At 46.1% G+C, this 27,742-nt stretch overlaps 1 long non-coding RNA gene across 2 annotated transcripts; it reads right to left on the bottom strand.

Annotated features, from left to right (window-relative positions):
• Window positions 1-539: 539 nt before the first annotated feature.
• On the bottom strand, window positions 540-23,002 carry LOC308192344. Of its 2 annotated transcripts, XR_013948735.1 has the most exons (4): window positions 22,491-23,002; window positions 12,986-13,228; window positions 5,639-7,119; window positions 540-3,310 (listed from the first exon to the last, which is right to left on the bottom strand). It is a non-coding gene; the product is annotated as an uncharacterized lncRNA (long non-coding RNA). The 2 variants fall into 2 exon arrangements; XR_013948736.1 differs by lacking the exon at window positions 540-3,310 and having other exon boundaries at window positions 3,521-7,119.
• Between the last annotated feature and the right edge of the window lie 4,740 nt (window positions 23,003-27,742).

Here is a 27,742-nt window from a genome sequence, read left to right as displayed (position 1 = left end):
GTGTTTGGCAGAAGGACAAGCCAGTCTTTGCCCGGGACTGCCCACATGGGATGCCTTCCGTCTAGAATATTTTCAGGCCAGGGTGCCGAACCAGGGGGTCTTCCAGTTCCACCCCTAGGTCCCATGCCACTGTCAGGTTGATTTTCATGGATGAGTTCGATGCTGCCATCTGTTTTATGACCATGGCTGGGTCCCATGCTGTGTTCCAAACTATGGGCATGCCTCTGCTCCCCACGGCTGTCTGCCTGATGCTCCTTACTTTGCCACACGCCACCGTTGCACCTATGGTAAGGCCCAGGCCCCCTGGCGCTGTGTGGCTGAGGGGGCGGCCTGTTCCCCGTGTCGTTGCAGTACCAGTGGTACCGCTTATATGCGTCTATGGGCTGCATGCCAGAGGTCCCTCGAGCACTGGTGTCTCTTGTGCTGCCGGTGCTATCCCTCCGCCCATGACACATCTCCTTCTTGCGAGCTGCATTCCTTCTTGGTGCTTCTTTGGACGGCATCGCCATCCTTGCACACCAAGGAGGGCTGCTTCTCACCTTGCTGCTTCTAGTCTCCTTTCTGCCACGTACACTGGCCGTCAGAGGACCTAGTCACTGAGCGAGTGGTGGGCCAGCTGCAGGGGGCCTGTTTTATAGGCCCGCAGCAAAGGTGGGGCAGTGGTGGCCACAGTGACCTCAGCAAGCCTCTGTGATGGAGTGGCCCATGCATGGCCAGAGGCGGCTGTGTTGGGAGCAGCTTGGAAGATGCTTTTTCTTCTATATCTAGCTTTTTATTTTTTCTTTATTCATAAGAACTCAGATGATATTTAATTGAAATTGTCCAATTCATTAGAAAGCTTTTGGAAGGCAGGATGGCCAGTGTTGCAGAATTATGTGTGGAGGGGCCACTCAACCATGCACGCACATACTTGTCTCACCCCCCACCCAGAGCAGAAACGGAGCTATAATTTCTTCTCAATCTGTAAACTCGTTGAAGCTATTGCAACAATTTAAAGAGAAAAAGATAAACACAAGCTTACAGGCAAAAATGCACCTGTTTTTCTTTGTTCATCCTGAGTGAAGTGGGGGGAAAAAAAACAAAACAAAACAAAACAAAACAAAACAAAACAGGGATCAGCACTAATACAAAAAAGATACATCTATTTAACCTTTATTTATTTATTTCTTTGTTTATTTATTTTCCCCTGTTGTTCTGCTCATCTGGTGTAAATTAAAAAATATATATATAAACAAATCTTTTGAGGACCATGATTGTTTTAACCTGCCAGTAACCCCCTCGAGTTCACCGGAGCAAAAGACAGCGAAAGCCTGTTTATTGTCCAGCAGGCATCTACACATGTTGTAAGCCAAGTTCCATCTGGTCGCAACATCGTGGATCATCTGGGCGACAGCCAGGCTTCATTTGCTTCATGTCCTGGGCAGCACGGAGGCAGCCGAACAGGAACACGCCGATGACCGGCCAACCGCGACCGAGCTGGCCCCCGGGGATTTCTCGACTGATGGCTCCGCGCGACGGAGCGGTGGTGGCTCTGCGGCTCGGTGTCTGTGTAAGATGGCCCAGGCTGGGCCCCGCGGGGTGGTCGGGCCGTGCTGGACGGTGCCGGGGAGTTAACGGGGGACGCCTCGCGGAGCTGTTGGAGCACGTTGGGTGCGCCTGAAACTCGTCCTGACGAAACCCGGGCACGCGACGCACGGCGGCGAAACGAGCAGGGGCCGTGACGTCATCCAGCCGCCGCGTGACGTCACGGCCCAGTGCGGCGCCGTTTGGCGTCATATCAGGGGCCGGTGAGGCTGGGGGCCGCGTGGCGGCGCTGCGACACCGCCGGCAGGGCCGGGCCGGGCCCGAGGGAGGAGAAGGGGCCGGGGAAGGGCCCGCGGGCCGCCGAGGGGTCTGCGTTTGGCGGATCGCAGAGACTTCGGAGCCGAAGGGACGCGAGTCCCTTTCAGATCGGGGGCGAAGTTCTGTGCGTGTCGAGGGACGGGGCGGTTTTGCCCAGCACAGCCATGTCTGTCATCAAACATTTTGCCATTCCCTTCCCCACATAAACATTTCCCCATATTCATAACTCGCCGAGTACCAAAAGAGATGTCTGTCGCCCCGGTTGCCACATCCCTTTTTGTCTCAAGCACTCCTACACAGTGACGTATTTTCATCCAAACAATGTTCTAAGCCAGCAGAAAAAATGCATATTCAGTTTGTTTTGCAAAGGACTCAAACAATGCCAAACTGACGTCAAGCAGGCTGCAACTGCGGTCCGCAGTTCTCTGGGCAATCCCGAAGTTCGTGGCAGTTGTTGTTCAATAGGATTTGTCGTACTGTTGAATGTGTTGTAAAACGCTGAGCAAAAACTAAGCTACTTCCATTCCTCTATTAGTGGCAAGGGGTATTTTAAAACTAACGTCATCCCTTGTCATTGTGAATATACAATATACTGCATTTCTGTTCAAGATTGCTAATAAATATACAATAACAAAATCATTTTGCTCACTGGAGAACTTTTTATTTTTTTTTTAACAGTAATTGTTGCACAATTATATCCTGACATATATGTACTTTTCAGATGAATATTGCTTTCTGTTTAGGAGTGATTTATGGATTTTTCTCAGGAAATTTGAAATTGCTTTCAATGTCAAAGCTGTAATAATTGTCAGCATATTCTGCTGACAGCAGCTTCAGCGTTAATTGTTAGCAGAATGCACTGACAAGAAAAGAAATGAAGAAAGAAACCGGAGGATCCTACCTTTAATATTTCTACAAATGTGCTTGTTTGCCACAAACCAGGACCATGGTGTTTTGCAGTCTTTTGAGCGTAAAACAGCTTGTGGTGCTGTGCAGGAGGACATCAAAATGGAGACTGCAACAGATTGTATGGGGATCTGAAAACCTTTCACACACAAATATTCAGGAAAAATGCTAAGTTTTACTCCTTCCTGGGTAGGATCTCAGTCCAACTCCCATTAACCTGAGTCTTAAGAATGCAATTAGCAGTATTTGATTATACTAGTTTTTTCTTCAGCTACTCTCTTGGCCTGAATTATGCTTTCCATCTGAAGCCTAATTTGTCTCTGCTGAATGGCATGGTTTCTACTGCCTCTGTAATTAAAAATGAACAAATGCATACTTAAAATTTCCACTGTGGCAAATGACACATTTCATTTGGTTTATTTAGCTTCATTCCGTCTGCTCAGTCCAGCCCCAGTCTGCATGCTCTCTATTTCTACAGGAAACTGTCTTCTGATATATGATGCATATGGAGGTGGTGCAGTATTTGTGCCTTGCTTTGGACGCTGCTGATTTCATAAAGACCCTGAAAGCAAAGTAGTTGAAGACTGTGATATATTGCCAAGAAAAACAGGTCCAAACGAATAAGGACACTTTCAATTTGAACATTTTTAAAATGGAGATAAACCCTTTAATAAAATTCCATAAACATGCAGTCACTTTTCAGAGAACTGCTGTTGCAGAAACTATATTAACTGTAATTCAGGATTGTTTCTACTATAAATGTGGTCATTTGGCTCTTTTTAGCAAATGGTGACAGCTTTAAATTATCCAAATGAACTGTATCACAGCATTTTTCAAGATAATTGTTGCACTAATTTTTTTATTTGCTAGATAGAATGTACTTGATGTTCAATAAAATGCAACTTTAAAGAATTAATGAATTGGTGAGTACCGTAAATATATAAAAAGTTCTCTTCAGTTCCATCAGGGGCACTCTCTGATGTGAAAGGCAAAGAGCTGGGACACTGCACGTTGCAGATACCCACTGCACAGTGAAGCAGCCTTCAGCGCAAAACCTGGCATCCAGTAGCAGACAATGAAGCTGTTACAGATCCCAGGTGGTTATGTTTTGCTTGTATTTCTGTGATACTTGCACTAATCTGAGCAGAAAACGTTTACTAAATTTTAAGGGATTAATAACTGAAAACATTTTAAATTTTAAGGTTTTAATAACTGAACGAAGGGCAAGTGATTCCTTGTGTTACACTCCCTAGCACAAGCTTTGAGGAGCAGATCTGTAAACCTAAACATGCAAACAGCTGCCTGGGATGTCCCCGGGGCAAACCTGTGCTGGTCACTGAGCAGCTCCCTCCTCTCTCCCATGGGGACAGCAGCCTCAGGTGGCTGCTCCCTAAACGCAAAAAGAGGATTAATGAATTAAAAATTGTGACATGTCCCAAAAGGGTGAAGACCTGCTTTTGGCTTTTCATGGCTGTATGAGGGTGGAGGGGAGGCAAAAGCAGCCCAGGAAGCCTTGGGAAAGGACAGATCCATGGTGCTCATAGTAATGTGCCACCAGAAAACTGCAGCCCAGGGCACCTGCGTGGCACTCAGATGGGCAAGTGTGCCTTGAATTTGGCAGAGGATGGATGTGTGCTGAGGGGGCCAATACTAAGCGACGGCATTACAACATGGAAACAACCTGCTCTGGCTGTTGTTTCATGGTATGTGTTACACGAAACAGGAATTTCGTTGTTCCTCTCCACCGTGGTTTGTAAAATGTTGTGGATAGGCTCATTTGCACGCAAAATCTCATGGTGCTTCTTCATCTTGAGATGCTTTGAAAGGATGGGCTGTGCTGACAGTGTAATGAAACCTGCCTGAGCCTATGAAGGCACAGAGGAAACCCATGTTTTGCAGGGGAATGTGTCCTTGTGCCTTCATCCCTCAGCATTATTGTTACTGTCCTTGTGTTAGGCTGAGAGCCCGGTTTTACACTGTCTAGGAACAGGACTACATTTTCCCAAAACCCCCTCACAAAGCAGTCTGACCTGCCAAAGGCGACACCTCTTCCTGAGACTTGTGGAGGATGAAGGCTGGGTCTAAGGCTGTAATCCTGCTCCCACCAGTGCCAGCAACAAAAATCCCATTCAGTCCAATAGGACTGGATTCCCTCTCCAAGGGAATATTTTGAGATTGGTCTCCCGGGCACAAAGCAACCGATATAATCCATGACTGCAGAGAGGACAGCCTTGGTAGTGGTGGGCAAAGCCACACTTCTGACAGAGCAACGTCAGGGAAATCTTCTCACAAGAGACACGGTTTGCTTTGATTGCCTTGACTTTAAAAACATTCCCTCACCTATTGTCGGGCTCTTGTGAAAAAAAAAAAAAGTGTAAAGAAAAAAAAGAAAGAAAATTAGAAAAAAGAGAAAAATGAGAATTACATCTAATGGACAAAATAAAATTTCAACTGGTAGGAAAGTATTTACAGTTTTCAGATGAAAACTAATCTGTCAGATATCAGTTTATTTGTTTGTTTTCCAGGTTTTTAAAATGATAACAATGATACTGATCTTGATAATCTTATCTGGAAAAGATGTCTCCTGCAGAGATTTTCAGTCAACCAAACCCAGCAAAATTAATTTTCTACTAATTGGTTTTAAGTAATTGAGTTTAACTTTGGTAGCTCAGATCATTAAAATGGCTAAAAACCCCACACTTATTATCTCTACATAAAGTAATTTAAGGGACAAAAAATTTATTTATATTGACATGTAACAAAACCAGGGCTCTTCAGACCGAGGCTCACTTTTGCCAGCTCTAGCATGAGATTGCTTCTTCTAGCCTGTATGCATGTGTATTGAGACACATTACAAATACTGTGCTGCCCTGCAGATTCACAGACTTACATGACGATCCTGAAGTGTCCCACTTCAGACTCTGACAGCCTTCCCCGTGCTCTTCACCACCCAGCTGCTGCTTGCTTGCCTCGCAGGTCTCTTTCCCAGTGCTTCCAGTTGCTGTGATATTAATGCTTTTCTTCAAAACTCCCACTCCACGATGGTGTGAGCACATCAAAGCCTCAGTATCCTCTTCAAAATACAGTGGGGTTTTCTTGTCTGCGGAGGTGGTGAGACGAAGCTGAAAAAGTCGATCCCTAAGTTCTGCCCACCAAAACACCTCTCAGGGTTTTCATGGCTTTTAAGTGAAGATCATAATATAGTTCATTTTTAAGCATTTGGAAACACATGCTATCTTTTTTGTTTGGTTGGTTTTGTTCCCTACAATTAGCGGCCCAGAATTCTTCTTTATTATTTCTCTAAGATGCTGAGGACTCAAGTGTTTGCCAAGTGAGCTGTCTTTGCCTGGGATCAATCTGATAGCTTTGTTCACATCTGCCTGGGACCATAAACTCTTTCATTTCCTTTTGTTATTCAACAGTGTGAGGGGTGAGGCAGACACTTTTTCAATGTTTACTCATAAATATCTGACAAGCTAGCTCCTGCCTTTTCACCTGCAGATCCCCAAAACATTTTTTGAAGCCCAAACCATAACTTACCATAGATGTTAATAAATTGAAACTTTGCCATTGGGAGGAGAAGAAAAAAAAGTGAAAACACAAAAGAAGGGAGGTAAAAAGCTCTGAATGTAAGCTTTTTTTGTTTGTGTGTTTGCACTGTGAATACAAACACTACAGTAACTTGCTGAACTTCATATTATTTTATAGATCTTCCTCTAAGCCTTCAAAATCAAACTCTGGCAGAGATTAGCACCCAAAGTAATTGTTTTCATTTTGCTCTGTTCTGCAGGCTGGTCAAAGACTGCTGTCCATCAAAGCCCACTTGAAAAGTTTTTTAATCAGACTAATTGTGTGAAGAGCAAGCACATTTCCCGATATTACCAATGAACTGTAGCATCACCAAAGAGTGATAAAAGTGACTTCAGCAGTTCTGATGTTGAATGGCACTGAAGGCATGAAAAGACAGTTTAAAATATCTGATCCTTGCCTACTGATGTGAAAAAGTAGGAGAAAAAAAGAGGGGAGCGATAGGATGGTCATTTACCCTACAGGGAAAGGAAAAACCTCGTCTTCCTGTTGTAAGCCCCAGAAATCTTGTTTTTGCCTGATGCCATTTTATACGTTTTTGATCACGGTAGGCTGAGCAGTATTCCTGCTTGGTTGCCTGGGACGGGAGCTGTTAAGTGTCATGTCACACATAGCTGTGCACCGCGTCCTCACGCTGGGCTGGGAACTGATCCCATGGTCAGCCGGTGACATTTCCAGGGGCTGGGAGAAAGCGGGGGCAGGCTGATTCATTCTCTGTCTCCTCTTCCTCCCCGGTTGTGTCTCCTGCTCGGGCTCCTTTCAGCCTTATTCATGAGCAGATCACTGAGGGAAGGGAATGGGGAAAGTTATTTGCATTCCAACATTACATTTAAAAGCTATAAATTACCAGCAACTATAAACAATCTCCTTGCTGACGGCACTGCTCATAAAAATCTGTGTTTGTGTGTGTGCTGCGTTCGCCTATGTGTGTCCACATTCAGCCTTGTGGGATTTTTTTCTCCCAGTTATGACAACTATATTAATTCTTCTGGGCTCTGAACGCAATGCCTGATGCAACAAATATTTTTGCTGCTTTTTCTGGTCGTTGTAGGTCTGGCTCAAAAGTAAAATCATTGCCGCTGCTTTGAGTTAAGTTTTGGTGTTAGACTGGGAGAAAGGATTGTGGTCTCCTTGGCCAAAAGCTAGACAAATAGGAAAAATGCTTTTGGACCAGTGACAGTTACTGTAGCCAGAAACACTTTGTGTTACCACTGAAGAGGCAAAAAGGTTATGCAGAGGGAAAAACAAGGAGGAGGATGCTCAAAGATGTAATGTTTGCTGTGTGTCCACAGGTAAGCTGAATACAGTGCTGGGAGTGGGGCCTAAAAGTGAAGGGGAAACTGCTCTAACAGTACTCTAAAGACATGATTCCTAAGGCTGTGATTCCTGAAGACTGTGAGAGTAAACAGAGTGTGGTGATGATGGTCTGCATCTGTGCAGTCTTTGAGGGTGGTGGTACATGTGAGGGGGCACAGAAATGCAGTGATCTTTCAGCCCAGTGGATTCCTGGGATCCAGCGTGCTTGCCAAAGCTTGCTCAAGTCCTCAGACTGATGAATCATGAAAGAATGGAATTCTGTTGGAAAAAAAAACAGTCTCTTTGATATGTATTATTCTCTTAGGTAGTAATGAACTGGCAGGTTTTTCCCTCATGGGGTTTAATTCCTGACATTGCTTCCTCTTGTAGATACATGTAATGTCACAAAGCTGGCAGAGTCCTCAAACCTTGTGTTTGTGAGGTTTGAAGGCTTTGGCCACACACTCTACCTCTTAGCAAAAAAGGAGAAATCCCCTGCTTCTGTGCCAGACAGCATCATTTGTGAGTGCTGAGAGTGGGCTGCCTGTGCTGGGGATTGCCCAACTGCTGACCAGACAAAGAGGAGCACTGCAGACCTCCATTTCGTAACCAGATACAGAAACACAAGGGAGCTGTGAGTGCCCCGGAGGTGTTTATGGCAGGAACCACAGTCTGGAAGAGTTCTTGGCTCATGAATAGCTGCAGTCTGGGATAGTTTTTTTCCCCACGTTTTCAGATATGTATGGTTACAATTATCCGTACAAAAATCATGCATTAGCCCTGGCAGCCGAAGGTCACAAGGTCAGGAGGGAAACCCTGCTCTGAGTAATGAAACCTCCAGGCAGGGTTAGTATTTTCAGCCTTCAGATAAGGAGACCCTTCCTGTCTCCAGCCAATGCCAGGTGTAGTGTCACAGCTCCTCTGCTCCAGTGGCAGCTCTGCATGGGAAGGCCGAGCACGCATGGCAGGTCCTAGCACTCGCATCCCAGCTGACTGGGGAATTGCTAGTGGAAAGCCTCCCGGGGGGTAGTGTTGGGGCAGAATTGAGAAGGAAAGGAGCAGAGTGGCAAGGTGCCAGAGCAAAGAGTTTCCTGTGCCCTGGTCACACCCTAAACAACAGGCATTGCCTTCCCCTGTGCCCTGTCCCCCTCTGAGGAGAGCACTGGCAGGATTTGCGTGTGTCATCTCACAGGGCATTTGAAGGAATTTCTTTTCCCTGGATCTTGCTCTCACCTGGCTCAGCAGCCACGTTTGCCGGGTCACTTTCCATGCTTGCAGTGTGCAGCTAAACCTGGAGCAGGAGGTGCAGCGAGGTTGTGGCTGTACTTTGTGGGGCTGCTGCTGTGTGCTAGAGACTCATCAGCTTCTCTCCAAAGGAGCAGGTGTCTGCCCCCCTGGAACGCCTCTCCAGGAAAGGCAGGGCTGACTCTCCCACACAGGCTGTGCTGTGGTAACTCATCTCATCATGAGCTGAAATCTGGCCTGCATCAGCTCAGTGCAGTTTCAGGGCTAATTTCACTGGCAAAAAATGGTGTGGCATTCTCACACTGGCTAGTGGGGATCCCCAAAGTGTGGTGTGCTCCAGACTCACTGTCTCAGGTCTCACCCTGTTCATTTTTTTTTTTTTTTCCCCTGCTGTGAGCACTAGTATAGGGTTGCCTTTGGAAGTGTGGACTGAGACCACTCAAACTCCTGTTGGATCTAGGGAGTAACACAAAGATGATTTAGTGAGGGGTACGGATCTAGCCTGTTTGGATTTGTGATGGTTTGGGATGGCAGCATGACAGAAGCATGGGCTCAGACACTGGGAATTTCTAGGTGGAAGCTGTTGTTCATGGAGGATTTCCCCTCTGTTTCCCTTCAGCTCTGCTGGCCAGTACTAGAGAAGAGCAGCAAATTCATTAACCCAGTCATCTGGGGTGAAGCATGCACCACCATGTCCCCGTGAAAAACAGGGGGGGGCGCAGGCCTGGGACAGTGCTCCTGAAGGAGGGTCTGACTTTGTCTGAGGGAAAGGTGTTGTCCACACCGTCGGGCCCACATGAGGAGAGCAGCTCTGCCAGCAACTTTGAGGAGGTGTATGGCTTGCTGGAGTCCTGTGGCTAATGCAGAGATTTTCCATAAGAAAAGAAAAGGTCTGTGCACTGGTCTTTGGGTGTGACCCCTTTATGGGGGTGAAAGGCAAAGGAGTAGAAGGCAGCCAGGCCTGGGTGCCTCTGTTTCACACAGACCTGTGATCGTTTCTGGAGGTCAGTCCTTGCTGTGCCATGGTCCTCCATGTCTACCCACTACATCCAACCAAACCTCGTGCGAGGCTTATCCAGGTCTGCTCTCCCACACTGCAGATTAAAGAAGGAAATGTTGTGTGCACTGGCAGATAAATGCCTACACACTAATCTGCAGTGTAAGGGATGCTGCTGAGGGGTATACAGTGCTGCGGTGCTGGGTGGTGTGGACTGGTCGAAAACCTGAGGAATAAGCAGCAGGTCCCGGGCGGCCCGTCGCGGACCGAGCGGGAGGGAGCAGGCCCTACAGATCTCCATGAGAAGCGCCACTCGCTCGGCAGGGAGAGCGGAGCAGGCTGAGCCTGCGGTTCACATCTCTTTGTCAATGGCATCCAGCCCCTGGCCTTGGGAACTGACTGGCGGCAGTTTGCAAATGTATGTGCTTGGCTGGGAGCCTGCCGCTGCCTTTGTCCTCGCGGCGCAGGGGGGCTAATAGGGAAGCCGGAGCGTGTCATCCCCGACTGCCACAGCTTCCAAGCGGTAACATGACGGGCAACTTTTCAGACAATATCCAACATGAACATTCAAGGCTGAGCCTATTCTTCTTCTAGACACTAGTACTGACTGATTCCACATGCTGTTTTCCAGACTCGGTTGCTGTAACAAGCTAGAGCCCTGAATGTGGACCATCGTCCTCCTGCGGAAAAGGCCCAGAGGACCCAAAGGAGTCAAAACCATTTGGACCATTAAAAGCTGATTGCCTTTGAGCATTAGGTATAATGCTGTAGATGTAAAGTAACAAAATATTTGTGTAGTTTCCTATAACGTGTACAAAATTATTTGTATTTATTCCATTCTGCTTTGCACACCCTCCTCCCAGTACTTAAATGCAACTTGCATGGATCTGTACGCATTTAAAGGGAAAATTGCTATGCTGCACCATGTGTGAAGGTGAGCTAATTACATGTTAGGGAGTGTTTGAGATGGGAGTGATAATGGCAGAGGAAAGATGAGCCTTCTCCTCACTCACGGACAAATTTGGATCAGGTGGCAGTACTGAAAAATCCTTTGGAGCTTCCATTGAACTTGAAGTGTGATTTTTTTTTTTCATTTTTCATATTTTCTCTGGAAGGATTAGAGGCTAATTATTCTGGAATTTGCTAATGGGCAAAGGCAATTAACAGAGAGACCTTGTTTATTCCAGATTTGATACTGGATCCCAGTGCTTCCAGGTAGCTAAGCATCAATGTCATTGCTGCCTGCCACTGTCGTCTCTCTTCTTCCAAGTCACAAGTGGGTGGGTTGCATGTCACAGAGCAAGGCAAATGGAAACTTGCATAAAGACACAGGGGGAGCTGGACATTTATGGATGAGGTGAATTGAAAGTTATGTCTAGTCCTCTGATGAGTGCATGACTGCCATGGCTGAAAGTTGGTGATGGTCCTGCTTTGAGTGGGAGACTGGACAAAACGACATTTGGGAATCCCTTCCAGCCAGCACTGCTCCAATCCACAAGTCCGTGATACTCAACCTGCTATGTTCTGCTTACGTTTACAATAAAGTACAACTCCCCTAAACTTGTACATAGCTTGAAAGTTCTGTTGGATTTGGTGCTCTCTTACTATTTTCTTATTGCTTAAAGCATCCCAGGACAATTTATGTCCAAAAGGCTCAGTCAGCTGGGCCTACCCCTCAGCCTGAGTTGCACTATTGATTCTTTGGGAGAAAAAAAAAAAAAGGCTACAATCTCATACCCATGTCTGTATATGCTGTCAGGTGACAGTGAAAGACAGACATTTTTTGGTACTCCAGTTACAGCTCAGATTTCTTCTGCCAGAAACACAGTAGTGGTAACATTTGATTTGCAAATCTGGCATACAGGCATCAGCCCAGTCGAAAACAATCAACAGAAGCCATTTCCTCAGTGCAAGTAAATATATTGACATGTGTTGACAATAAACTGATTTTGTGCACTTTTGGAAAGGCAGACAGCATCTCACATGTTTTAACTGCTTAGCTCCTCTAAAAGACTATGCAGGAAAATATCTTTCATAGGCTATAGAAGGCAGCTCATCTTTCATATCTCTCGAGTCGTCATGATGTCCTCTAATTACAAGAATATGATTTTTAGAGAATATTCATGCTGTATTGAGCGTGACAATAATACATTCAAAAAGTACGTATAAAGCATATGCTTTAGGATATGTGATGGAGTTAGGGTTGTTAAATAATAATTTTTATCCTGTTACTTCCAGTTAAAATATATTAAAGTATTAGTTATGGCTTGGAAACCATTTGCCATCTTTGTTCTAAGGCATTCATTTCTTGTCAAATGATTAAACTGCGTAAACATCCTTCCAGTATTGTCAACAATCAGGAAATGTGAGACTTTGTAATAACTAGTACTAGTAGGCTAGTACTTCTCATCACCAGATCTTAAATGGCTGTGTAATGAAGGTAAATATTTCTGTTTTACAAGAAAGAAGATTACGTTTGTCCACCTGAATGGCCAGCTCAGTGAAATATTGTCTTGTCCTGAGGAATCAAAGAACGAGGTATTTACTTGTCTGACAGATTTAGGAAGCAGACCCTGAGAGAGTAGCTCGTGCTTGGTGGGTTTTCTGGCACAGAGCAGAACAAGAAAAGGCTGCTGGATCCTGCCCAGGTCTCTGCTGGAGCTGCACAGGCTGCATGGCTCTACCGGGGGAAGCAGAGGCTGCAGACCCTTCCACCGGCAATCACCTGTCAGCATGAGGTTATGCCAGCACATCTATATTAAATGGAAATTGGAACAAATCCCTAAATAGCTCTTCCTCTTTGTAAGGTCATTGTGCCTGTGTGCCTTTGGGTTCCCAAGTGCTTAGCTGGAGGGAGCATAGCAATGATTTTTGTGTGAAACTTTCATTGTTTATGGACAAAGGTCTATTTTTGAAACCAGCTGAAGCCTGGGAGAAACTTTGCTAGAAAGAGTCTTGCTGCAGGGAAAACAACCTCCCATGACAATGGGGAGAAGTCCTGGATCTGAGCCTTAGGCTTCAAACAGCCCAAAATCTGATACCTCTCAGGCTCCTTGGACGTGGATATGTAGGAAACTAATGGTAAGAGTCTAATGTAACCAAAGTGCTCACCTCTGGTTTGGGGCAGCGTTTGAAGAAGAGGGAAGCAGAATAAGCATATACATGTGTGTTATCTGAGACAAGGAGTCCCTCGGCAGACAGAGGGCAATCCTAGATCCATAATGATCGTAGGCTCTTTCCTGACAAGCAGATTTCCCAGCACCTCCCAGCTTCTTGCTCCAGCTCTCATCAGGCTTCACAGCTTTGGGTCTCCCGGGGGCTCTTTTCGATGGCAGCGAGTTCCTTCCCTCTCCTCTGCTCCAAAGAATAGAAAAAGCAGGCAGTGCAGTAAAACAGTCTTTCACACTTTCACTTTGCTAGACTAATGTCTTAAAATCCAGCTTAGAACATGAACATTATAACCCCCGGTGAAATTCCTGCTTGCAAAAAGATGCGGTCAGTGCCGGGACGGTTGCTTGCTGCAGTTGTCACTGCGTGGCAAGGAGCAAGGCGCGCAGTGCTGCTGCGCTTGGGTGCACTCGCAGGGACAAAGGCCTGGTGTCAGCCTCTGCCTTGAAGTCAGGGACGCGTCGATTCATCCCTTGGAGAGATGTGTGTAAATAAAAGCAGCATATTCAGTGCAAGCTGGCTGTAAGGAGACTGCTATAATGCAGTTTATGACACTACTGCACACGAGGATAGAAGTGACACCTATGGAAGATTTCGACGTCATCTCCTAAACTGCTGCTGACATAAGCAGCCAAATCTGCACCCATTTTAATTGTGTTTATGCCATTTGTTACTAATGTTGCCTGGAGATATCTGTGGACAGAAATAGACACAGAGTGTGCAGACAGGCTGTTAACTAACGGCAGAGATTTACTAATTAATGACATGGTAGGGCACCTATTTAGCATTACTATGCTAATACTTATTACTATTTAAGCTGTGTTCAACTTTAAGCACGGGCTTAAGCTGTTTCATGTCAAGGACACTGCTAATACTATGCTGAATTGCCACATAAAATTGTAGAAGCAATTCTGCACTGCTTTCTCAGAGTACTGGCTTTGCACGTGCTACTGCCCTTGAGAGACTGAGAGGCATTTCCCGTAACATTAGGATATAAAAATAAAATAAAATTGGACCCATACCATTTTCAACTGTATTTTACAGATTAGTTAAAATAGATATTGTTCTGCACAACTTGAAAATGTCAATTTTCCTCCTTTTTTTGGGAGTCATTTCTCTCAAAATTTGCAGGGCTTTATGTTTATATTTTTGTACAAGACTAAAACTGAAGCAGTAAATAGCTCAGTTTTCAAAAAAGAAGTTTCAGGTAAACATTTTGAAAGTGGTTAAAAAAATTGGTTGACAAAAAAAAAACAAAGGAAAATCTTAAGAAGTTATTTCAACTTTCACTGTTTGCATTTTATTCTATCAAAGAAAAGGTAAACATTCACTGAAAAAGAGATTATTCTGCAGTAACTTTACATTTATGAATCAGTTCTCACTTGAATTACTTTTTGGAAAAGCAAAAATTCATAGAGTTCTCATTTCCAGATGCCTGAGAAAAAGATCCTCGCAGAAGGGAAAAAAGAAAAAAAGTGCCTTTGAAGCCCCAAGCTGGGGGGAATAATGGTACTTCGAGTCGTCTCTAAAGGTCTGCCCCAGAGATTATGCTTTAATTTAGGAGAGCTTCGCAGGGTGTATTCCCTCTCATCTCCCAGGGCATCTCCTTAAAAACACCCAGATTTTAACAATGGATTTTTAACACTCACCTCATCTACTGCTCTCTGAAAATTGTAAGGTACTCGATGAGGGCATCTTTTCCTAAGTGCAGCCCTGACCTGTAGCAGTGTAGGAGCACAGTGCATGCAGGCTGCATAAAGACAGTGAGTGTTGTGTCCGGGCTGAAGCAAGCAGTCAGAAAATTATCAGCAGCACATTTTCTGCTCATGTTCTAATGGAAAAAACTTGATGATATACTTAATTTACCAAGATGTACACAAGCACTTTATTATTTTCTCTTGCATCTGTTGTTAGAATAATTGGCTTGAATGTTGTATGTCTCATTGAAAAAGACCCAGTTAGAACTATGTTTAAAATACACCCTGTAACTCTGCTTTGCTGTGGAGCTAAGGGACAAAAGTATCTCCTAGGTGTGCAAACAACATGATAGAGCTTGATGTGATAAACCCAGAGCTTAACAGCCATCGCTGTCGAGTAGGAATCCCATTATTTTTGTAAAAAGAAACACAGCTTTTGATATAAATCCAGTTCTGTTAAAATTTCCTCAGAGATCATACTAAACAAATAAATGCACTAATACCATTAGACCGGGTCAGAATTTAGCACGGACTTGTTTTTATAAATGGACAGAAGAAGCCGTGAATTTGTATTTCTGTAAGAACCCAACTTTCCCGAATGGCATGTGTGGTTGCTGTGCTTTGGTCCCTTTGGCAGACACATTTAACGTTACCCACGCTCTGCCTCAAATGATGCAAATGACTTTCCAGAGCTATTTGCAAAGCACGTGAAACATTGCAAGCGATGCAGCGTTATCTGTGTGCGGTTTTACTAGGGGTATGATTGAATTCTTTGCAGCACAAGAAAGCAACTAGTTATTTTACCGTGCCAGAAGATTGGTAACTATTTATTTACACATTTATTATCTGCTCCGCTCCGAGAATAAAGAATGAGCCTGAACTACAAAAGCTGAGCCTGCATGAAGGCCCATCAGTCTCTCCACACTTCTGCTGTCAACCCTATTATAGGGGAAACATTATTCAAACTGCAGGCTCCAAACTCCCAGGTAACTAGAGACAGCAGGAAGCTCTGTTTGATATCAAGTATATTCTTTATCAACCTTTTTGTTGCGATGGGAAGAAATGATCTAACTTTACTTTCATCTTGCTCTGTCCTCACATCACCCAGTAGGTGAATTGCTTTATTGGTGAGCCTTGGCCAAAAGCTCTTTGATATACGCTGCCCTTTGCAGCCATAAATTTTCCATCTTTCAGACAAGGTTTGAGACTTTCCCTGTCCTGCTATTCTACCCCTAAGCGATTAGATGCTCTTTTCAGAATGAAAGATGAGCTTTCATGGAAACTCTTGGCCCTCTCCTAGGTACCATAAAATAGCCATAATTTGATTTTCCTAGCGCTGATAAAAGTTGCAGACTTATCACCTGCAGGCGGGCTGGTGCTGCGCCTGGCGCCAGCACAGCTGTGGCACGGAGGGCAGCGAGCTCCATCCTGGAGGCACGGCCAAGTGGGGCTGAGAAGGCAAAAACTGGGCTGTGCTGGGCATGGACCCGCGCTCATGGGGAGCACAAAGCCTGGCGTTCCCCAGTGAGACCCCACATGGGGAGCCGATGGAGAGATCTGGATAAACAGTCACCCTGTGTGGGTTTTGGTGGTGTTTGAAGTGATCCCAGGGAGGGATCTGCACCATGCTGGCTCTTGCTGCCATGGCAGGCGGGTGTAGGATGCCCAGTGGTCCCAGGCACCCTGAGCTATGCACAGGACTTCGAGGAAATTGGCCTTCAGCAAGTCCCTAGGACAACACTCATGCTTCCCCAGGTCTTTGGAAGTGCCAATGTGAGCTCTGCCAGTCCTGATGCTTAGTTCTCCTCTCTGTTTTATCCCTGTGAGGTGGGGGATATAATAAACTGCTTCCTACCCTGTGGTGCAGAGGGGCTGACTACACAGGAGCTTTGGGTACACCAGTGCCAGGGACTGCTGAGGGCTGACGTCCCAGGGACATCATGAGCAGAGCCAGCTAAGAGCTGGCGGCATCCTGCCTTCACAATTAGATGTCTGTGATTTAATAAAGACAGCTGGGGAATTCTTTATTTATTTCTCTCCTGGAAAAGACCGATGAAAGCAATTTTTCTCAGTTTGGCCAAAATAGTTCTTTGACAGCTTTCGAGTTTTCATTAAAAATGAAAACAAAAAAATGTTGTTGCCTGAAAACTAACCATAAAAGTCTTTTGGATAGCAATAATACTAATGCAGGAACATTTCTTCTCAGACAGGAGTTTCAGAAGAAACCAACAGGCCAAGTGCAGCAGCGTTATGCCCCAGACTCCCACGAGATGGAGAACCCACTGCTGTGGCCTGGTATGCAGGCTGCCATTTTACTGCCCAGTGGTTTCATCTTTGCTGGGGCTCAGATGCTTGTTGTAGCTGAAGACTTTAAGCAACGGTGAGTGAGCGGGGAGACCCTAAGCGTGGCTGCGGGCTCCTTCCAAGTCATGTCACCTCCCAGCTCCTGTTGAGGCTGCCGAGGTGGACAGGGATCGGTGAGCCAGAAATAAAGTTGTTCATACAGCCTCTCAGTGAGAGCTGGATGAGGGATGTTAGAGGACCTGACCCACTGCATCCATGCTACCAAAGGGTCCTCATGGAGTGAGGATCACAGGGCCGAGGAGTTGGACCTAATGTGGTGGTGGTGGGGATGCTCGACATTTACAGCTGAGCACAGCCCTCAGGGATGGCACAGGGATCAGAATGAACCCAGATGACTGCCCAACCAACACCACCACTCCTCGGGTGGAGGAGCTGCCTCCGGGGGCCTGGCTGTCAGGAGGCCGAGCCGAGGGCCGTGGGGAGGCCGGGAGCGGCCGGCTGCCCAGCGCCAGCAGCACCAGGGCTGGGCGGCTCCAGCCAGAGCCCTCAAGAATGGAGAGGGTCCTTCAAAAGGAGAACAACCTTCGACCCCCAGTCATCATTTTGGCCATCAGGTCAACAGTTGTTCCACAGAACATCGGCAATTGTCTTTCTCCTTGTGTCAGGAGGCTCTTGAAACATTATACGAGGATAATTAAGTGGTGAATAAGGGTCAGCGTGGACAAATAAATCAAACTGATAGTTTGAACACAGACTGATTGAGCAAAAACAAGGAATTCTGCCATGCCTGTTAGCGCTGCTCTTGATGTTAACTGACTTTGTTAACATTACATCCAAAGGCAGCAAGTGGGAAAGCTTTGTGAGGAATCAAAAGCTGAGCAAAGAGACATGGGCTTTAATTGTTCAGCTTTATTTTTGAAATAAAGACATGCAGTGCATCAATTTAGCTGACTTTAATGGACCACAAAACTGAACCTATTCTTTAAAATGCTAATTGAGTTTGAAGATTCTCGCCTCTCGCAGAACAGGGATGCAAGAAATGCCAGTTCCACATTCAGATGTGTCAGAAGCTGTCGTACAGTCGCCTTTGGAGCAAGTGGGTAAAGTGCACACCATCATGCAAGAGCAATGTGCATACAGCAGGATAGCCCATCTACAGAGGAGAAAACATCCAGACAAATAATGTCTTTGTACATACAGTGCCTTATGGACGTTTAAGTCTTTGTAGATATGATAATATAACATTGGTGAGGGACATTAAACCAATACTGTATTGCAAACCCATGCGGTGGACTGCGTGAAAGATTTGTACTCAAACCCATGAAAGTGAAGGTCATTCACTTATGTTAGGGAGTAAGGGATGAAAAAGGGGTAGGAAGTCCCTAAATGACTTTTTAAGGGAAACGATGTGTCCATGAGTACACGTGTTTCTAATGAAAATATGTGATGGACAAGGGAGTATAACATCTACATCTTACTCTATAAAAAGGTCTATAAAAAGAATAAGTGTTGATAATAAAATAATCACATTGACATTTCAGGGTTTTGTTTTCAAAAAACCAAGACCATCCTGCCAAGTCCTCTGTGTGTCTTTTCTTCTCCAGCTGCAGCAAACGCTGAGTCTATCTTTTGCTTCTGCTCTTTCCCTGGCACCAAACAGAAGATGCAGGGTGCTGCTTGTGCTGGGACCTGTACTTCCATGTGCTGATACCTCAGAGAAGGAATGGTTCCCATGCTACAAGTGGCTGTGTCATTTTCTCAGCAGGTGGAAGTACAGAGAATTACAGATGATCATAAAGATCATAAGATCATAAAGATCAGATGATCATAAAGCAGCTTCTCCTACATGTGTTGCCTTTACCAGAGCACTGGGAACAAACCACAGCAGTTCTGACTCCTAGGATCAAGCCCATGTACTTAAAGAAGGAAACTTGTCTTCCTACACATCCTGGCAATGTTCTATTAAAAATTAGTCGTTGTCTTTCTGTGCTGCTACGTTTCATTTCATACACACCTGACTATTATTTAAGGAAACAATTCTAACTGGTAAGAATCATTTTTGAAATTAAAAATGAAGATTGAAATAACACAATGTTCTCTTTTGTTTAGGTAACTTCAATTGTTTCTAAAGCAGAGTTTGCAGCAAATATTAATAATGCCTTGACTATTTTCTTTCTTACAAGGTAATGTGCATGGCACATAACAGACACATAAAATGTGTCTTCCCCAAATATTTTACTGTTTCCTTAAGACAAATATGAAATAGGAGACCTAATATAATTAAGTTCATGGCTTTTACGTGACTTGAGTCTGCTATATTTCCACAGCGTGTTATTACACAGTATCTTAGTGTATATTTATTTTTATGCGGTAGGAACTTTCCTTCTGACTGGGCTCCCACAAATTTATTATTGCTGGGCTTTCACACTGTAGAGCACAGCACTGCTTCTCATGCTTCGAATGCTTAAACATAGGGCGCTGGTACTTAAATTCGCAACTGGACTACAGAAAAGCAAGCAAGTTATAAGAGATAAATTTAATAATAAGCATGTTAAAAAAAATTCTATGGGAAATGTATCTGCACACCCACATGAATTACGAGGGTTTGCCAAGAAAGGTGTAATGGATTATGGTGAAGGATGAAGGGGAGCCCACACCATATCCAATCAGCCTTTTACTTAAAGGTCAGGACATTCTGTCTGGGTCCACTTGAGTTTTTGATTCTGCCGTTTCACTATTCAGGGGCACAATGTAACTGTCAGTCTCAACAACGGTTCCTCGAGCCACTGGCTCCACTGCTCGCAGGGCAACACACAATATTTCACAGCCACAAAACAATTCACTGTCTGCATAGGCAAACCATATGATTTCCATGGGGAGCAATATTGACACACCCTACTGAGCGCTCTTAAGGGAACTCTTAAAAGAGTTACATCTTTAAAAAAGAAAAAAAGAGAAAAAAGAAAAAAAAAGAAAAGAAAAAGGCCTATGGCTTCACTATTCTTATCTATGCCTAAGTAACCAAATAGCATTTTAATGCTCTGTCTCTATGAGATGAAGTTAAATGCAAATATTCTCTGTGCCTCCTGCCCCCATTCTCATTTCAGCAAAGGGAGACAGTTTTACTGCTATGCAAAGTCTTTTTGGTCCGTACATAGTAGCATGATAGATACTAGGAAAAATTTAGCACGTGAATGATGGTCTGCTTGGATTTTCCCCAGCGAGTATTTACTGCATTATATTATTCATTTCCAGCCCTAAGATAAATCCAGAGGCTGGTACGAATTTATAAGCGCAGAGGGCCCTGCCGACGGTGCGTGCAGCTCTGGTTTGCTCCTTGTGAAGGCACCTAGCTGCTGAGCACTGCGAGGGGATGCTGTTAGGCAGCAGGTGAAACACTGCCCTGGAGGTCAGGAGCAAGGAACCACAGACGGGACGAAGAGCTGGAGAGCCTCTGCAGAAAACAAGGGGCAGCTTCCCTCCAGAAGCCCTTTAGCCAGGCTTTTATTTCGGTTTTTAAAGTCATGCATCTCGCTTATGACAGGCTTCAGAGCATGTAACTGGATGTCTTGGGTGATGGGGATGGCCAGGTGCCCCAGCCCGGCCCGCAGGCTGCTGCCCGGGCAGATTTTCCACCTTGCAGTGCTAATGCTGCGATCGCTCTTTAGAAATGAATTTTATCTCATTGTTCCCACAGCGCTCCCCAGCTCTATTCAGACGATGCAGCCAACTGCAAAATGGAAACGGCGTCGGAGCGTTGCCGGTGCCTGGCTCCAGCCCCTGGCTGCAGGGGAGGCAGCACCCTGACCTTCACAGGGAAGTGCAGGTGGTGAGCGCTGCCTCGCTGAGACGTGGGCACAGGGCTGGTGCCAGGGACAATGCCCTGGGTGCCGTGGGGTCTGCAGCCACCCTGCTGCACAAGCAGTTCAGGGGACGCAGGCTGGGCTTGCAGTCCCATGGGCCAGGCTAACAACACCTCTGAGGGCTGCAGGGCTCGTGAGTGCTGCAGAGACATTTCTTGCAAGAGCTGCACCTGGGCACTAGCCACGGTGTGGCAGGCACCTTTCCCTGGGTCCCAGGGCTGTGCCAGAGCAGGCGGCTTTGCAGCCTTCCAACAGCATGGGCTGAGCCTTCAGCAGAGCCCTGACCCGCTGCGGTACCCCCCTGCCAGTGCTACACTTGCCTATTGCTGAAAAGCTTCCCTCTGTTAAAAGGGGGGGAAGAAACCGTCTGGCAGCTGCTTGGAGCCCAAGGGAGCCTGGTTTGTTTTAAAAACACCATCTTCTGATGCTTCCAGAACAAAATATCGTAGGGCTGGCTTTCCCTTTTCCCCTCCTGTTAAAGCTTTCAGGATTTCCTGCTTTAAGGTTGCTTTGTTTTGGGGGGAAAATTATTATAAAGCAGAAATTCTTCCTCCTGATGAGCTTTGCTTACATTTCAGCCATCTGTTGCCCGGGCAGCCCCATCCAGGCTGGTGACGGCATGATATAATGGTCCCTTCTGGCCCTCAAATCTCTGAAACTGGTGCGGCAGGACTGTGCTCAGCAGCGAAAGCAGGACAAACATATGGACCAAGCTCCACTGCTGCTTCCTTGGTCATGCTGGCCTGCTGCTGGATGGCAAACGATGACCCTCCTCAGCATCTTGCTTCAAGCTATGTTTTGTGATGCTTTTGCTTTTCACAAACTATTGTCACACAGCAACCTGATCCCTAATGTTTCTGTCAAAAATGGGGCTGCAGATAGCGGGCTGTGTTAATCACCTGCAGGCACTTTTTTCTGATGTCCACCCATCTGCAGCAGGCACTGCAGCGCACCATGGCACCTCCCTGCATTCCCCTTGGAAAGGGCTTGTCACCAAGGGAGGTCTGCACTTGTTTTGCATCAATTTCTGGGCAATGCTCAGTTTATAAGAAAAAAAAATGCTCGTTTTCCTGTGCAAGCTATGAAGGAATGTCAAATTCAGCCTGACTTCACAGCTGAGGGCAGGTTTCCACCAGTACCACAAAAACGCCCCTGAGAGCCCCCTGGGCTCAGCAGCTCTGCTGGATGCACAGACCAAAACCAAACCCCACCTCTTGTTCTGGGGCTGTGCAAGTTCTGCATCACAAATGGGGATAAAGCAGCACAACATTTTTCTGCTCAGTTCAGTCAAGGCTATAATCAAGGCTTATTTAAAAGGGGGACTTAATAATCATGTGCTACTATTAGGTGGGGAGTATACAGTCTGTGGCTGGATGTAGCCCATGATTTCATCGCATCCAGCCCACCATCAGCTGGTAGAAGCCCCTCTGGTGACCACTGCCAGAACAGTGCTCTAAATTTATCCCAGAGCTGGGAGTCAGGAAGTCTTGGGGATCAGCAGAGACTCCAAGATCTGTCACTGATCCCGTCACCTGCCTTTTTCCACTGGGTATAACTTGATCAGAGCAGAGAAACTTGCCTTACCATTCAGTTGTCCAGGACTACATTCTTCATTCTCGAGCAATGAAATGTTGTTATTGGCAGAGAAGAGCTTTCTTCTGAAATGCTACTGAGCCTAGGAAAGACTGGCATCCCGTCTGCATGGCCAGAACCAGTCAGGAGTGCTGCTGTATCTGCAGAGTCTGGGAAGGAAAGAAATCCAGCAGGGACCTGGAGGTCCCGGCACTTGGGAAACTCCTTAGAGCAATTATAACAAACTTAGAGCTCCTTGAGCTGCTTTTGCAGTGAGAGGAAAAGAAAGAAAATAAAGTAAAAAAATAAATAAATAGAAGCCAGCTTTGTATATGTGTGCAGTGTAGTGAGGGGCTGGGCTACTTACGAAAAGAAGCCAGCTATAAATAGACTTGTTCCGTGTCAGGGAGGATGTACTCAAAATATCTCCCACAAGATGGGAAAACTTGCATGTGCAGCCGTCCATGACAAGCACATGTTGCGCCAGACAGCTCCGCGCTGGAACAGTGCTTGCCTGATGGACATCCCGCCTCGGGTGATTTGTGATGGGAACGGCTGCTCCGGCGCCTCTGATCCCAGGCAGCTAGAGGCGGGCAGTGCCTCCAAGCACTCTCGCTTCTTTCTCGCCGGCTGGAAGCTCCTCACAGCTCCCCTGTGATGGAGCAGGATTTATTTCTGGTTCCTACAGGGAAACCAGGGGGATGCCCACGCTGCCAGCTGGCTGCACGGCTCAGCTCCCGGCGCCCCTAGTGCCCGCAGTGCTCGTGGAAGAGCAGCTCTTCAGGTTCCGGGGGGCTCTGGAGGAGATGCTCAGGGCTTCTGCCTGATGTCTGTGCCTGTCCATGTGTCCTCGATGGGCTAGCATCGTCCCCTTCTTCTGAGACAGTGCCCCCCCAGCCCAATCTGCTTTTTGTCCCTGCAAAGAGCAGCGGCATTGCAGGGTACCCCATGGGCAGAGGGAGAGCCCCTCGGACCTGCCACAGCACACACAAAATACCAAATCAGAGTCATGTCCGCTAGGAAAAACAGATGCTACAGATGCGACAGCCGAGGCTCTCCCCTGGCTTTGTGCACTACTGCCAGCACGCGGTGTGCTGTGCCCTGCGCAGCGTCGGCGTGTCCTGGGTGTGTGGTTTCAGCTGTACTCTGAATTATTGATGGGAGAACAAAGAACGGCTCCAAGCTGCAGCCCCCTGACAGTCGGAGGGAGCTCTGCCATTAACTTCTTTGAGAGCAGAATTGGGCCCCAAGTGCATGTATCTGTTTTCAGCAGCGTTTTAAATATGTATCAATGCTCTACACTACGGAGTCTTTACTGTGCATGCATTGGTGATAGATTTCCTCAGCATATTTGGGCTTCGCAATGTCACAGACTCCCAGGAATGATGAAAAAGAATGGGGCAGATAGAGAGCAGTGCTCTTCTTTAAACCACGTTCGTGTTAGCTCTCATCATGCCTTCCTCCAGCAAGATGACAGAAGCAATCATAAACCGGGCAGTTTATTTCCCCCTTTGTGCGCCTATTCAATAAAACCAGCCAACCCTTTAAAAATGCTCTAAAAACATGTGAATGGCAGGGGTGAGAGGGTGGGAGGTAGGAGGAGGGGGAGAGGAGGGGTAGAAAACTCCCTCACAGACCAGCACAACTTTTATGCGTCGCTCTGAATTTTCAGCTTCAGGGGCAGGTGAAACTCTCTCATTCAGACCCCTTCCTCTGAGAGCCAAAGGCAGGTAAGTGGGGGAGCTGACGTTTTGCAGGGTGGTAGCAGGACAGCACTGTACTTCATCTGGCACCGTACTGCCCGTGTGAGCTCTGGAGAGGCTGAAACGCCAGAGAATACTCGGTTTCAAAAAGTGGCCTGTCCCTCACACCTGTATTCCTTCACCCCCCCATACTAAGCGTTTCCAGGACAGTAAAATGTAGTGATTAAATATCTTGATCTGGAAAAATCTGATTTGCAATATCAGATGTATTCATTTGGCTTTGATGGTTTCCATTCGGAATCAAGAATATACAGTCTCTCTGTCCTTTTGATTTAAGTGTATGATTTTAATTTGCACTAAGCACATGTTAGACCACTCTGAAAGCACAGAGGGGCTTTAATATGTGGGTAAATTCTTTGTATACCCATTATTACCCATCTATTTATTCTATCCGAGCACAATCCTAACTCTACTGCAAATTAGTGGGAGTTCTGCCACTGACTTCAGAGGCTTTAGGGTTTTGCTCAAGTGCCGTGTAAAATGATTATACTGAAGTGGCCACTGGCTCTTTTTTCTAGAAAACATGATCTAAAAGTTCCACAAGCTCCTTTTACTGCATAAACAAAGCAGACATGCACTATATTCTTTTATTAGGTGCTTGAGCATTCACTCCTTTTTGTTAAAAAAAAAAATCAGTTAAGTTTCCCAGTATTATCTAAATACCCAGTTGTGTGTGGGGGCACGGCAATGGGTGGGAGAAGAGGGAAGCTTGTTTGCTGCTTGCATCAGAAGGCATCAAGTGTGGAAGATAACGCTGTACGGGAGAGAATTAAAAAAAAAAAAGAAGTTGAATTCAGCCCATAACACAGCACCGGCGCGAATGCCTCCCCGGGGCACCCTACGGCAGGCTGCAGAGTGCCATCCCCGGGCTCCAACAGATGCCCAGCAGAGCAGCTCCAGGCCCTAACCCTCGCTGCAGTCTCTTGTGTTAATGAGGACTCTTGATGCAGTTTAAGGGACACTGGTGAGCGGCCCTAAATCAGCGCGCGTCCTGCTCGGGAAACTTTACAGCGGCTGCGGAGGCCGGGCGGTTTGCATTCCAGATGTGGCGCCTCTACCCTGCCTATGACCAGCATTCATTTCTGCACTCCACAGCTGGTCCATGTAAATGTGCCATATTGCAGCCCATCTGCTCAGAGAGTGCACAGTGGCACATCTCTCTCTGACAGTGGACCATTTTATTGAACGCTATAAATATTGAAATTCATAGGCATGAAGCAGCAGATTTTTAATGTTACTTAGAGAGACATTTGAGCCACAACCTTTGGCAGCAGCACACGCTGCTAGTATCTCAGTACACTGTGCACCATTTGGTTCAGACTCATGAACAACTTTTCCAGAGATTTCATGGCTCTCCAATCCCAGGTAAAATGGAGTACAGACCCTGTGGGATGATATTTAGTGTGAATGTCACCCTGCATACAATGTGCATTTGGGATATGGACTTTCCAGCCCTGTGCTGTGTTAAACCATATGTTAATGTTTTCATACTCAGAAAAGATTAGATTGGGGACCAATAAAGTTTCAAAACTACAAATAATAGGCTAACCATAATGAAACGTGAGGTATTCCTAAGCCTAAGTGTTATTTTTTTCCTCACAAAGTCTCTGCAGTTTTCATTTTATAAATGGCAAAACTGTATTTTGCTACTGAAAACTGGCATATTCATATTTTATAAGTTAATACGCTTAAATTTTGTATTAGAGAGTAAACATCTCTATTAATTTGAAATTCCTAGCATCCGATCTGGAAACGAAGCAAAACACTGGTTTGTGATTTTCTGTTTGTCAAGTAATCCCCTGTCAGTGTGCAGAGAGCTGGAAGGAGTCTTACCCCAAAATAGGAGAAAAATGCTTTAAAAATGCTTCTTTTTTTTTTTTTTTTTCTTTTTCATTTTTTGCAAAGGCAGCAGCTCCTGCAGAGAGTCAGAAGCCAGCATTTGCTTTTTGGAAGCAGAAGGAAATTTTCCATCTACGTTACGTAGGGAAGGATCAGATCATTCATGAGGGCAACTGCGTTAAAAAGGGAATGATGTGTTTAAAACTCTCTAGAATGCTTTGGGAAATGTTTTTTACATGGGGCGTTGGGTCTCGGCAGTGCTTTCCCCACCTGGACCCAGGCACCCAGGCAGTAAAATCGCCCTGTGCTCGGCGGGCAGCAGCAGGGGCAGCGAGGTGGGCACTCGGTTTGCTCAGAGATGCACATCCAAGCACCTTGGGCAGGTGGGATAAAAATCTCCCTGAGTATGTTGAGCAAAGCATGGGCTGAACGGCGGTGTGGAAAAAAAAAAAAAAAGAGGAAAAAAGATCTGCAGAGAATATTGTCTTGGCAGGTTCTTTTCTCAAAACTGTGCTGCTCTGTAAGTTTGCTTCATTATCTCTTTTGTGGTCGCTCCGTTGTCTTCATTATAATTTAAAAAGAGGGAGAAAAGGAGGCACCTTTAATAGCAAAGTCGTAACGTTTTGACAGTAAGCTGTGTCATTGCTCCAACCCTCTCCCGCGCTCCCAATCGGCGGTGTTATGTAAGGTGGCAGGTTAATAAATGCGACACACTGAAATCATTTGTACCAGATTATCTCTCCTTCCAAACTCTGACAGATGCTAAGTCCAGCTGGTAAAAAAAGTTTATAGGCGAGTTGGATCTGGGGCCTTCGCACACTCCACAATGTTGGCTACCAATGCTTGTTTTAATGAGTCACGAATTGCCTGTTTATCTTCTGCTCCCTGCTGTTTCTGCATTTTCTCTTCCAGAACAATCCTAGAAACACATGCTGCTACAGACGCTGGAGCAATGTGTGTAGACATTTGAGCCAAATTATTATAAAGAACTCTTTCTTCTCTGATATTAAAAAAAAAAAAAGGCGAGAATTGCACATTGCCTAGCAAATCGTTATCTCAGATGTTCGCTGTGACACGCTCAATATGGCCTACCAGAGAAAGTTGGAGACATTTGAAACCTTAACAACTACACAAAATGACACTGTAATTGGCGGGTTTTGTTGTTCATGTTCTGGCTCTGCTAAAACTGCTCTAAACACTTTGTTTAACGATGTTACATTATGACAACACATGGCTTCTGTGGAGCAAGTCGTCGCATCGAACATGCGACCGCACGGGAGGAGGAGCGCGCGGCCTGCGGTGCCCCGGAGCACCAAGGGCCTTCACCACCCTCCTCCTCTTCCTCTCCCGTGGTCGCAGCCCTGTTTCTTGCAGGGTCCAGCAGGGCTGGGGAGCACGAGGCCCTGGTGCGGAGGCAGGGGACCCTGCACACGTGTGGCAGACCCAGGCAGCACCTGGAGAGTTGAGGGGCTGCTCGTGGGATGTGAGGCAAAGTGGTGCGGCCTTTCTCAGCCTTGGCTGAAATGAGAAGGGCCAGGGGACAAGCACCAAGTCAGAGGAATCACTTTTACCCCCAGTTCTTCCCCGCCTCAGAGGTCCCCCCCTGAAGACATGACCTTCAAAGATCCGATCTGGACTGGAAATCCTGCACTAGCAAACAAC

Source organism: Anser brachyrhynchus (genome assembly GCF_964034855.1).
Source record: "Anser brachyrhynchus genome assembly, chromosome: 3".
In the NCBI taxonomy this organism is placed as follows: Eukaryota; Metazoa; Chordata; class Aves; order Anseriformes; family Anatidae; genus Anser; species Anser brachyrhynchus.
This window is presented reverse-complemented; position numbering and strand designations above follow the sequence as displayed.